Source organism: Papio anubis, chromosome 7, assembly GCF_008728515.1.
Source record: "Papio anubis isolate 15944 chromosome 7, Panubis1.0, whole genome shotgun sequence".
Taxonomy (NCBI): Eukaryota; Metazoa; Chordata; class Mammalia; order Primates; family Cercopithecidae; genus Papio; species Papio anubis.
In genome coordinates, this window is record NC_044982.1 from 94,079,588 (window position 1) to 94,093,322 (window position 13,735).

A 13,735-nucleotide genomic window follows, 5' to 3' on the forward strand; every position below is an offset into this window, starting at 1 on the left:
CTTGCCTGTAGTCCCAGCTACTTGGGGGTGGGGAGCTGAGGTGGGAGCATCCCTTGAACCCAGGAGGTCCAGGCTGCAGTAAGCCTGAGATCTCACCACTGCACTCCAACCTGGGTGACAAAGTGAGATCTTATCTTAAAAAAAAAAAAAAATAGAACTTGTGGTTTAGGAGTCATGCAGCTTCTGGCTGCAAGATTTTGAACCTCCCCAAAGTGCTCCTGGGAAAAACATCACTGTGGTAAAACATAAGACCAGTGCTTGAGACGTTTTGCAGAGCCTGGTTCAGATGCACCAGCTCATGCCATTGAGACCAATAATCTGGCTCATCCAGTTCTGTGATCTCATCCAGGAACAGAAGAGGGCAAGAAAAACTCACTTTTACCCCCTGTGATTTCTCCAACCTGACTAATCAGCACTCCACTTTCCAACTCCCTACCCACCAAATTATCCTGAAAAACGCTGATCCCCAAATTATCAGGGAGACTGAGTTGAGTAATAATAAAATTTGAGTCTCCTGTATAGCAGCTCTGCATGAATTAAACTCTTTTTCTATTGCAATCCCCCTGTCTTGAAAAATTGGCTCTATCTAGGCAGCAGACAAGGAGAACCTACTGGGTTCTCACTTGTAAGTGCTTTAGACATACTAATTATGTTGTTTCCTAATAACCCTAGAAAAATGGTACTTCTATTCTTCTCATTTAATAGATGCCAAAGCTAAAAAGAAGGGTAGGTATTTGTCCAAGATCACTGAGCTGGATAGTGGCAGAGCTGGGATGGAACATGGGCCACCTCTCACCAGAGGCAAAGATCTTCACCACCATGAGAGAAGACCTCCCACAGTATGGATTCACCTATACAAGTTTATCCTGAAGTTAGAGTTTTACTTGATGGGTGCAATACAATTCTGATGCTAACTACAGGTAGATAGGTCAAATTTCACAGGTAAAGGGCAGAGTTCTCTCTCAAGCTCATAAGCTCCGGCGTCCAGGACATACACATTTCGGACTAACTAGCTAAGAATTGGGGGATTTTCACTACCCCCTTAGGTTTGATAATTTCTGAGAATGACTCACAGTGCTCAGGAAAGCACTATACTTCTTATTACAACTTTATTACCACAGATGCAAATCAAGATCAGCCAAAGAAAAACATGCACGATGCAAGGTCTGGAGGATCGCAGACACTGAGCTTCCATGTCCTCAGTATTGTCACCCTCCCAGCACATCAGTGTATGATTATCAACCAGGAAAGCACACATGAACTTTGAGGTTTCACGTCTCTATTAAAGTCTATTACATAGACAAGACTAATTTCATCACTGGGTATATGACTGAACTCAGTCTTCAGCTCATCTTCTCTCTCTGGATTTCAGCTCAGGCTGATATCACCGGGCTTAAAGCCCCAACCATCTAATGACATGGTTGGTCTGTCTGGCATGGGCAGCCTTAAATATCTAGGGGCCCACCATGTATAGTCATAAACTCATTAGCATAAAGTCAACTATGATTTAAGGGGTCCATTATGAATAACAAAGACAGTCAGCACTCTGGAAATTCCAAGGATTTAGAATCTCCCTCCGAGGAACCAGAAATGAAAAGTCTGAAAATAATGGCTGAATCCAGTGAGCACTTGCTTTCTCTTGCAGCCCTATCCCTCTCTAGCATTCCTTGAAAGGCCACATCTGAAAATCGTCCTGAGGATTATTCCATCCAGGAGCAGTTCTTGTTTCCTATTAAATGAGCAGCATCTGCCCAACCCAAGAGATGGCTTTCAAACAGTAGAAGGTAAAATCTACCATCCCCAGTGTGACCCAAATCAAGAGACCCAGTGTAGGAATAAAAATTAGCCCTTCTCTGTCTTCTTTCACCCCCTGCATCTCTAATTTTTGGCAACCTTTAGGTCTCATCCATCTCTGTCCCTCAGTATCAGGCCCTTGCATCATTGCTGTCCTTTCACAGGGCCCAGGATTGACACTGTACCCACACGTGCCTGTCTATTTCTTGCAAGCCACGTGTTTGTGTTTTGTCAAATTCTCCATAGCCTCTAGTCACTATTTGGTGTCACAGGACTTTGAGTTACTGTCAGCATTTACATGTATTTTGAAATTAAGACACCATCACAAATTTAAAGGAACGGGCAGTAGCCTTCAGCATATTTATCACCAAACTGCTTAATATCATTTTTCCAATGAACATATTATCCCACTCTGCTCTTTCTTAACCAAATAATAAAATACTGATTTCTGGCTCTGAAAGGTGGTGGGGGAAACTTGTGTTTCTTCCAAAAATCTCTCTTCATTTGGAAATAATCTAACACACTACAATCAGACTTCTAAGTTACATTTACATGTCAAAATATCATTAACATATAAAAAATATCAGTAACGCTTTATAGAAATAATCTGTTCCATTTTAATACCTTCTAGGTCTTTTAATAAGAAGATTCTTCTTGGTTGTAAAGGTATTTTAACACCACTTTAAAGCTACATAATTTTATCTTTGACTTTTCTGTGCATTCACTTGCTCATTAAATTAATGTACAACTATTGCATTCGAGGTGTGAGGAGGCGGAGAGGTAAGAAACTAGTGTAATTAAACAAGGATCTTGACCCTGCTAGACTGATATACCTGTGGTAAAAAATAGACCCATCATTTATTACAGTTGAGGGGAGCTTCAAATTCACTTTCTTCAGTATCATGCCCACGGCAGAAATAGTGCAAAATATCCCATTCATCTAGTTGCAGTTTGAGCACTTCCAGTCAATTTTTGTTCCTCTCTATTAAAAAATGTTTAAAGAATGTCTCTCCTTCATCCTAATTCCATCCTATAGAAAAAAAAATATTATTATTATTATTAAGTAAAATATCCGCCTAAAAAGTATAAGGATGCATGTGGCAAAGCTAAAATCTCCACCAGATTCTAATAATTGGTCCAAAGTTCATGCTCATACACTACACAGAATAAATCTCAACCCTCCTGTTCTCTACAGAGTATTAATGAGACCATTTTCTTCATGGCCTCTAATGCTACTGCTCACTGGCAAAACTTGCTCTTTGTTTCAACTGTTCCTCTCGTGTCATAGTTTAAGATGCTTTGTCATCCTAGACACCCTCCTCTGGACCTGTTCTAATCTTTAAATGCTGTCTGTGAGATTCAAGGCACAGTTAAGGCCAGAGGTACATAGTGTAAAGGCTGTCAGCTTGGGGACCAGATAGGGCAGGGAACAAATCCCAGCTCATCCAATAATGAGCCAGGTGACTTGAGCAAGCCAATTACCTTCCCTCATCTGCAAAATGAGGGAGATTATTTTTCAGGAGAAGGATTAAATATAATGTATGCAAAATGCCTAGTTGAATGCAAGGCACATAGAGACAAATATTTAGGATTTTTACTCCAGATGTGACTTTTACAGTGAGAATGAAACTAAATCTGTTTGTTCTATTAATGCCATTTATATCCCTTTACCTTGCTGGTAACCACATTGCATCACTGGCTTATTACTTATCCATTCGTTCACTAAAGCCTTGTGTTTATTTGCTTTCTTGTTCTGTTTTTTCTTACATAAACAGGAAGTCTTTACCATGCTGTTAATTTATTGAACTTCAGAAAAATACTCACTATGTTAGTCCATTCTTACATTGGTATAAAAAGATACCTGAGACTGGGTAGTTTATAAATAAAAGAGGTTTAATTGGCTCACAGGCTCCACAAGCTGTACAAGAAGCACCAATGCTGGCATCTGCTAGGTCTCTGGGGAGGCCTCAGGAAATTTAAAATCATGGCAGAAGACGAAGCTGGAGCAGGCATGTTTTACATTGCAAGAACAGGATCTCCACCTGATCTCCTGAGAACTCACTATTCTGAGGACAGTACCAAGAAGGTTGGTGCTAAAAAATTCATGAGAAACCACTACCATGATCCAGTCATCTCCTACCAGGCCCCGTCTCCAACATTGGGGATAACAACTGAGCAAGGTTTGAAAGGGGACACAGATCCAAACCATATCACTTTGTATTTGCCAAATTAGTTTATAAAGCTTAAAATATGAAATGGTGATTAATATTCCTTCCCTACTACCTCCCACCAAGATAAAAAAATGACATATTTCTAGGTCTATTCTGGCAACTTTTTTAATGCCACCAACATTCTCAAATATACTAAGGAAATATCAGAAAATCATGAGTGTCATCACTCATAATGAAAATCAACAAGCTAACTAATTAGACTTCTGATACAGGAGAGAATTATCTCCTAGTAAATTTAGAATCCAGGAAATGTGAATCCAGTTGCAATTTTCCTTGTTTATTGTATGACCTTGAGAAGGTTACAATTTCGTCTGTAAAATGAGAGTAGGTGATTTCTGAGACCTCATTTACAGGAGATCACTTTTAATGATTTCCTGATTTGTAGGTTGGCATTGATATCCTCCTTTTCCACAGAAGAAAATATAAATTTCCAATTCCATATTCTAATCTAGTAGGCTATTACAAGTGGCCTTCTGTTCCACACTTACTATTTCCATCACTAAACACGTGACCAAGAAGAAACAAGAAGAAAAAGAAACGAAAAGGAAAAACAATAGAGAGAGGAACACAAACAAAATTCAAGAATGCAATCATTTGATTTTGGGTTTAATAGTCAAGCAACTGTTACTTATACTTAATTTCGAGAAACCGATTTATTTTCCATCTCAGAAAAACCTTGCACTCACTATTATAGCCTCTAAATGAATAAGGTCTTTGTTCTCCAACGGCCAATGCTTTTGAAAATGTCTCTTTCTCTTTCCATGAGCTAAAAAGTATAAGGATGCATGTGGCAAAGCTAAAGGGGGAGAGACATAATCAGGGGATAATTCCCTGATGAATTCATGCATTCTCAGATGTTCTTCCCGGAGTAGGTGGTGGAAATTATTATATCCATTTTACAGAGAGGAAAAGAGTGTCAAAAGAGTAAGATATATTGTCAAGTGAAAGTCGAGGAAGTTCTCAGACTTTGTAAGAAATGATGATATGACTTTTCCTCCAAATGAACTACAACTGGTATTTTCTTGTATAGTCAACATTTTAGATAGTATGGATTGCCAAACTAAGAAAAATAAAACAAAATTTACCAGCATGTATTCTCAATGTCTGGAAATATTCCTGGATCTATTTCTTTTCTTATCAATGCTTATATTCTCTGACATTTAATTAATTAGAGTGATCTAAATTTTGACCTTATGAACCCACCTACATGAAAGATTCTTTCAATCAAAAAGGAAAGGCCAAAGTTATGGGAAGCTGGTTTTTCCAGGAAAATGGTAAAGTTTGGTATCAATGTAGCTTCTGTAAAAGGAAACTTCATTCTTTTAGATACATAAGTATAAACTTAAATAAAATTTTACCAAACGTCTAAATCTATTGCATATTTTAAGTAAAGTCTAGAAAATAATTCCATAATGCAATGGATCCCTAATAACCACAGCAAAGTAATATTTAGTGAGTCTGATGCTACATAAGAACATACTGCATCCTGTTTTGAAATACATAAGCCTCAGTTATTAGCATTTCAAAGTCAGAAACCCAGGGCTTTTGTCTATATAAAACAAAGATCCAGTACTACATATTTAATTTAGTAATTTGTATGTATCAGTGAGTTTTGACTCAAGTAGGGGAGAAATATACATTATGTCACCCTACAGAGGTAGGATCTTATCAGAGACACCCATCCCATGTCCAAAGATCATAATATGACTAACCCTCTGTGGCTGGCATATCTTTGAGAAAAACAGCTACAATAACTCAGTGAGCCACTATTGTCAATGGAAATGCGTTGTCCCCTTCAGGCAAACTAAAATTTTAAAAAGAGAGCCTGATGATATATATTTCTCAGGGGTATATAACTCAGGGGTACAAACTTACATTTCTGCATTGATCAGATGGATACTATAAACCAAATTTTTATGAGAAATATTAAATAGCAGAAGCTGTAGAAATGTGAAACATGCTTATCTATCCAGTAGAATATGATTATTTTTTAAATACAGAACCAGCCAAATAAAGCACATGTGAATGCCACTAGTTTTTGATCTCTAGAAAATTATGAAAAGGAAAAAGGAGAGAGAAAGTTGTGTGTTTCTTAGTATGGCTTGCCTATAATATTGAACAAATATTATCTAAATATCAAATATCAAAATAAGTGTATATTCCTGGGTACAAGAGCTACTCAACATTGACAATATTGTCATTTTGAGATGGATAATTTTTTGTCCTGTGGAGCAGTCCTATGCATTGTAGGATGTTCGGCAGCAACATAGTAGGATGTTTAGTGGCCTCTACCCAGCACATGACAGTAACACTTCCCCCAGGTCCAATTCAAGTCATATAACATTAAAAAAAACGTCATCATACATTGCCAAATGTCCTGGTTGAGAATCACTGGTCTTCAATACAATTCAAAGTTTTAAGCATTTATTGAAGATATTTTCACAAGTAAACAAGGGAGGGTGAAGATGAGCATTAACATTAGGGTAAAGTACATTCGAAAATAAAGACTAAAACTAGCCTAAGATTAAAAGAAATAATTAAAATAATAAATTAATAGGGACAATTAAATGCATTATACAAGTAAAGCAAATATTGATGCCTACCTAACACCCCCTCCCAAAATCTTCGTAAGTTTGCTTTTTAAGGGGTAAAAACTTATTGACAGGTATAATCAAAAAATGAAAAAAAATCATCAAAAGATGAAGAATAAAAGATATGGAAAAGATGTTAAAAGTATAAGAAAATACATATAATTTTACCCTAAGTAATTTAAAAGTTAACAGTGAAAAAAGATTAGTAAGAAAATGTAATTCAAAATTGACTAAAAGGGAGCTGAACACATGAACATTCTTTTTACACTTACTAAAAATTAATTTCAGAAAAATGATGGTGAGTTTCAAAGTATTCTGGGTTAATTCTTTTAAGCTTTCAAGAAAAACTACATTGTACACCCTACAAACTCTTGAAAACAGAATAATATAAAAATTAATTTATTTTGCAGAGTTTCTAATTATTTGATATTAGAAAAGTTTTCCCCTTAGTAAGGGAATTTCATATGTTTATACAAAATCAGAATTAAGGCCCAGACCCTCATTGGGGTACAGAAAGTAAAAGCTTAGATATTGTTTTGAGGTTGGAGAAAGAACGAGGGCTTGGATCCTGGCAAAACATGTGATGGAAATGGGGAGAAGAGGAATTCTGTTGAGGTACAATAAATGATTACTGGGGAAGATTCAATGGTCTGGGGCAAAGTGAGTCGGGCCCACAGAGCAGACAATAATTTGTAACAAAATTTGCCCAGGTTTGTTGACAGACTTTAGTTTTCTTTCCTACAATATGGGTTCAGTTATTGAAAACTCAGAGAAGAGACCAGAAGTAACTGTATTATTCTTTGTTAGGTCCAGACTTAAGCAGATGAGGGAACTTTTAAAAAGAACTATATTCTATGCTTTGGGAGAGGGGGGGAGAGTAAACATCAGAGAGACCTGGAGGCTTCTTTTTCAGTTCAGCATTTACGAAGCACCATATTTTGGAATATCAGTTTCTGAGTGCCAACACAACTAATGCCCATTATCACAAATAAAAGAGAGGAATTTCCAATGTCACCAATATTAATGAGTTATTTTTCCAATGCTCTATTTAGAGCAATATATAATAAAACAGAAATAGAGCTACTAGAACAAAATGAGATTATTTACACATAATTTTCTTCCTAAAATAGAATATTCCTTATCAACTTGAAAATGACAAATATTGTAATAAAGAAATATTGAGACCATCTCCTCTAATATGAGGAAAAAGAAAAGGATGCCCAATATCATCACTTCTATTCAATATTGCCTTGAGATATTGGCTAGAACAATAAGAAAAGAAAAAAAACTCTAAGGAAATTTGAGAGTAAAGGAGGAAATAAAACAGATTATTTTGCAGTTGGTATGATGGTCTATGTAGAAACTCCTAATATATCAGTAGATTATTAAGAAAAATACATGAATTTAGCAAGATGTCTGCATATCCAGACCCAGCTGCTTTTCCATTGCAATAAGCAATTAAAAACATTTTAGAAATACATTATTTATAGTAACAAACAAAATTATAAAATATCATGAAATTCAACAAAAATGGGAACCGCTTATGTACAAAATTTTAAAATTTTATTTTAAGTCACTTAAAAAGCTGTAAATAAAGAAATGGCACATATTTATGAAAAGAAAGAATAACCTGAAAGGATCACATCTCCTTAAAGTAATCTATGTATTTAATGCATTCCCACTCAAATTCCCAGTAACCTTTTTTAAGGAATTTGATGAGTTTTTTTAAAAGTCTATGTGGAAAACAAAGCATCGATTACCACAACACACTGAAGAAGAAAAGTGAGAGGGACTTTCTTCTACCAGATGGAAAATATATATTATAAAGCTATAGTAATTAGGGCAATATGGAATTAGTGCAAAGATAGACAAATTGAACAGTGGAATAAAATAGGAAATCAGAAATAGCCCATGGACATATGGAACTTTGATGTGTAACAGAAATGTGTGAGAGACTATTGGGAAAAGAAACTTTCATTCAAGGAAAGGAGAAAGTAGAGACAAGCTTTATCTTGGAAGAAGGTATTTGTAATACATATATCTCAAAAGAGTTAATATCAAGTGATTATAAAGAACTTTTAGAAATCAAGAAAAGGAATATCCAGTAGAAAAATGGGAAAAAGACAGAAAATGCATCACACAGAAGAGAAAATATGTATGTCCACTAAACAACACTGGTAATGAGGAAAATGAAAATTAAGACAAAAGTGAGATGCTTTTTACAAATTTCAAGTTGCAAAAATTAAGAATTCTTGATTATACCAAGAGTTAAAGGGGCTATGGCTCAATATGATCTCATATTTTGCTGGTGCTGGTGTAAATTGCTACTATACACTTGGGAAATAATTTGGCATAATATTGTAAAGTTAAATATTTCTTTATTCAGAATGTCCATACCTGAGTGCATATACAATATACAGTTTAGTACTTAAGTACCAGAAGAATGTACAAGAATGTTAAGGGCAGCATTTTGGTCATCCAGAAACAATGCTTGTTCATAGAAAAGGGAATGGATAAAAATATTAAGGTATAGTCACAAAAAGGAATTGCAGTCAGAAAGAATGAATGAAGTGAAACACAGCGACACTTCGTATAATGAAGGGCTGTCAGTGTAATTTAAATGAAAAATAAAAATTCAGAAGACCAACTACAGACTGACATACTCTTTTTATAAATTTAAAACATGCCGAACTCTATATGTTATTCATTGAGATATATGTATATCTGTGTGTGGTGGCTGCCTCACTCTCCTGGAAGGGCTGTATGCCTGAACAGTTTCTCTCATTTCTTCTGATCAGCAGAAATTGCTCTCGGCTGTCCTAAGGTGACACCAGCCTTCAGCAGTCAAGCAGGCAGTGAAGACCTGGAATGGTGGGCGTGAAGAGTTAGAGGATGGATGCTGACTTGCTGTGTGGCTGAAGCCCTGTGGAATTCTTATCTGTCATGCCAGGCCCCCCAGAGTTTTTCAAAGACCATTATAGGTTAGGCTGGCTTCTCCTTATTCTTTTATGTGGTCTGGCCTTTTCTTCTGCAGCTCCGTGAGGGAGGAGAGTGGCTGTGGGTCTAGTGTAGTTATGAAGAGATATTTGCTTTCTAGAATTAATTTCATTCAGCTTTTTTTGTGTTCTTGGTCCTCTGATGGGTTTTAAATAAAATACGATTTTGTAGCTTATCCAGATTATTTTCACTGTTCACGTGCAAGCAACAGTTTTTCAAATCTCTACAAACTGAGCCTAAATGGGCGTCTGCTACAAACCATTTGATGTGAACAACTCTGGGTCCAATGTGTCATTGTCATTCACTAAAGTTTCTCATTCCTTTTTAAAATTTTTTCAATATCTATTGATTTATTGACTTATACACCTTCAGAGTTACTGCTTTCAGGTTTTGTATTATGCTTAGAAAGATCTTTCTTAGTTCTGGATTACTTACAAGAAAACGTCCTCTCATGTTTTCTAATAGTACTTTAATGTACTTATTTTTAGCATAAAATCTTTGGTCCATCTGGAGTTTATTTTGGTACTGCAAATAAAGTAGAAATACTATTTTATTTTTTTTCCAGATGGCTACTAAGTTGTCTTAACTCCATTTATGGACATACAAGATGAACAGAGATTTTGCATATAAGTAATTTTTAAACATATGAAAATATGTTCAACTATAGTAAAGTTTTTAAACTGCAAATAATAACTATAGTTAAACATTATTTGGCACGATCTACCTAAATTAAATGTACACATACCCTTTGACCCAGCAATTTTATTTCTAGGAGATTTGCCTTTAGATGTTCTCATATCTGTTCATAAATACATACATGCATGGATATTCATCACTATCTTGTCAGTAAATAGGGAAAAATACAAGTAAGTTTCAAGTAAGTCTTTTAAGATGGATTATTTTAAAATTTATTGTATATCCACAATAAAGGACTATGAAGTCTTTTAAAAGAAAGAAGCAGGCTATACAGGTCTGCTAAGATATGATATCTAAGATGTAGTACTAGGTTAAAAAAACAAAGGGCTATTATGTATATACCACACCCTACCACATCACTAAAAAGTAAAACATGCACACACACATGCATATGCACACAAACATATACATATGCTTATAAGGACATAAATATAAATTACTTTGAACGGTTACTCAAGTATCTAGTAACAGTGGTAGCTTTTGAGGCATAAAACTAGGTAATAGAATATCTGTGGTGGGAGGGAGAATTCACCTCTAAAATGAGTTTTTCAAAAATCTTGTAAGGCACTAACAAATCAAGACAACATATACAGCAAGTTCACCTTGTGAATCAAACAATCAGTTTATAGATTCCTGTGACAATCACAGGTTCTGCTGGTGATTTTTTAAACAAAAGTCAAACCAAGAGCAGAATATCAGGCTTAAAGTTTAAGCTGTCACTGAAATGAACTAAGTTTGGTTAATACACTTTAGCTAAATGCACAAAGAAAGAAATGCGTTTCTGACACCTCTCTCTTCACAGCCAACACCATTACTAATACGCACATCTTCTCAATCAGTGGTTTTCACACTGGGCTTGGTGGAGACCCAGATTTTCCACACATAGTTTTCAGATGCTGCCCTGAGTAGGAGACAAACCAAGCCAAGGGGGCATCCTAACTCCTTCCCCCTACTTAACCAACAGCTCCATTGCTGCCCTATGTTATTGGTAGGGAAAAGGTAGAATTCTGGAGAATTTTTCTTTGATAAAAAATGAATTTTACAATCAATCAAAAAAGAAATCAAGGCCTACTCTTCTCTGCTGTGACACTCATTCCAAACAATACGATATAATAACAATAAAACAGCTTAATACACTTACACATAGCTGGAAGTTTACAACTAGGAGAGACCTTCGAAATAATACAGTCCTGTCCTTTTATTTGACACATGAGAGGGAGAGTGAGGCCACAGACACGATAAGACATGTCTAGGGTCACCCTTGGCTTATTGTCGGCAGATCCAGAACTAAGGAGCTAGCCTCCAATTTCCCGAGGCTTTTCTCTTTTACTCATTGGGAAATGATTGTCTAGCACCTCCATATTGACACTGATAATGGATTGGGATTCAATGTTTTGCCACTGTGACTATAAGTTACTTGTGTGACCAAACTCCCCAGTCTCCCTCTGTGGTGAGTATTTGCTTTTTGGTTCAATTTTTTGAAGCTTTCCACCAATCAAATTTTACCCAGGAAAGAAACCACCCCACTGGCTGTCACCTTTAATGACTATGTATAAAACCTAAACCCATCTAAAGATAAAGCAACTCATCCAAAATGGAAAATGCATCTTTAGAATAGGTTTGAAGGCAAAAGACTTGTGATCATTGTATCTATCTATGAGTTTGCATTATCATTTCATAAGGTAAAACAGAAGGTGGCAAAAGCCTACTGCCATCCCTTAGTTTTTGATGGAACATATTCATCAAAAAAGCATCCAGTCCCCTGAGCTTGCAGCCATATGCTACAGGAAAATGTCACCAGTTAAAGATGTATTCATTTGCTGTTTTGAAAACTCTGTTTGATATTCATGCATTCCAAGTGTTTTGACCTAGATTTCTGTAGAGGCATTAGATCCAGTCCCGTGCAGGCAGCTAGACAGCTGTTGCTTGTGTAGTCAAAGGAAGAATCTAAAGTTAAAAAAAGAGAGAGAATGAAAAAATGAAAACATTTATTAATGGATGCCAACATTTTGCGCAGCCAATATGTTTAATACTAGATTAACTAATATAAGCATATGGGGATGCATTTGTTGCAAAGCTTTAAAGAAAAGAACAAAGAAAAAGTTGGAAGTAGCTAAAGTTCAAGGGGAATGGAATTTGCACTTTCTCCTGTAAATGAAAGCTTGGTGAAATGGCAACATACTTTAATTATAAGCAAGTGGCTAATGTCATAGCATTTAGGATTTTTTTTTTCAGAGAGGATATATGATGTTCCACACTCTGCACACATCTTAGATAAACCTAAAGTCTCTATGTAACAGCAGATCCTTGAAATCTTCTTGGACATCAATTTTGTTCTTAGCCATGTTTGTCTATTTTATGGTTTGTATAAGGTCTAGTTAATTCAGGCATAAATTAATATTTAATTATTCAAAGAATAATGATAATAATAAATATGAATACTAATTCTTCCTCAGCTCTATCTCCTCCAGCAGGGAAGATCAAAGAAGATTTGTTATCCAATGTAACTGCTCTCATGTCACATATGGCTATAGTATGGCTCTGTGTCCCCACCCAAATCTTATCTCAAATTGTAATCCCCATGTGTCAAGGGAGGGGGGTGATTGGATCATAGGGGCAGTTTCCCCCATACTCTTTATGTGATCATGGATGAGTTCTCTTGACATTTGATAGTTTTATGTGTTTGGAAGTTCTTCCTTCACTCTTCTCTCTCCTGTCACCTTGTAAAGAAGGTGGCTGCTTCCCATTCGCCTTCTGCTATGACTGTAGGTTTCCTGAGGCCTTCCCAGCCATGCAGAACTGAGTCAATTAAACTGCTTTCCTTTATAAATAACCCATCTCAGCCATTTCTTTATAGTAGTGTAAAAACGGACTAATACACATACCTACAAATTATACTAAACTATTCATCAGCATCTCTGCTCTACCTCAGAGGGAGGATAGTAGTCAGTTTAGTTATAATTACAGAATCCTTGGCTATACACTACCAGAGTCTTCCTCCAATATTAGGCCTGAGTGTTGCCAAATATGTATTTAAGAGCACCTAGAAACATGAATTCATTCATCCACTCATCCCTAAGTGGTTACTGAGCATCCAGTAAGAATAGATACTATAGATGCTGGGAACACAGAGATAAAAGGCAAACTCCTGATCTCCTAGTAGTCTAGAGAATGCTAGATGATATGTCTAAAAGGCACAAAATGATTTGGTACATTCAGGTTACTGGACTGGTTTGATTCAGTTGAAGTGTGGATTTCTTGGAAGTATTAGAAGAGATGATGGAGTGTTGGTGTGGCATGCAGAGTTGTTCCATCTAAGCACCTGGAATCTGACAGAACACCACACTTTAAAGACTGAGCACAAACATCGTATTTCTAATTCTCTTTTATGGCTGTTCTCTCCCCAATTCCCAGTATAGGAAATTG

At 36.1% G+C, this 13,735-nt stretch overlaps 1 long non-coding RNA gene across 2 annotated transcripts; it reads left to right on the forward strand.

Moving 5' to 3' along the window:
- Nucleotides 1–348: 348 nt before the first annotated feature.
- On the forward strand, nt 349–9,788 carry LOC108586811. 2 transcript variants are annotated; one of them, XR_001904601.3, is made up of 2 exons: nt 349–1,784; nt 9,415–9,788. It is a non-coding gene; the product is annotated as an uncharacterized LOC108586811 (long non-coding RNA). The 2 variants fall into 2 exon arrangements; XR_001904600.3 differs by having other exon boundaries at nt 358–1,784; nt 9,418–9,788.
- The last annotated feature ends 3,947 nt before the right edge of the window (nt 9,789–13,735 follow it).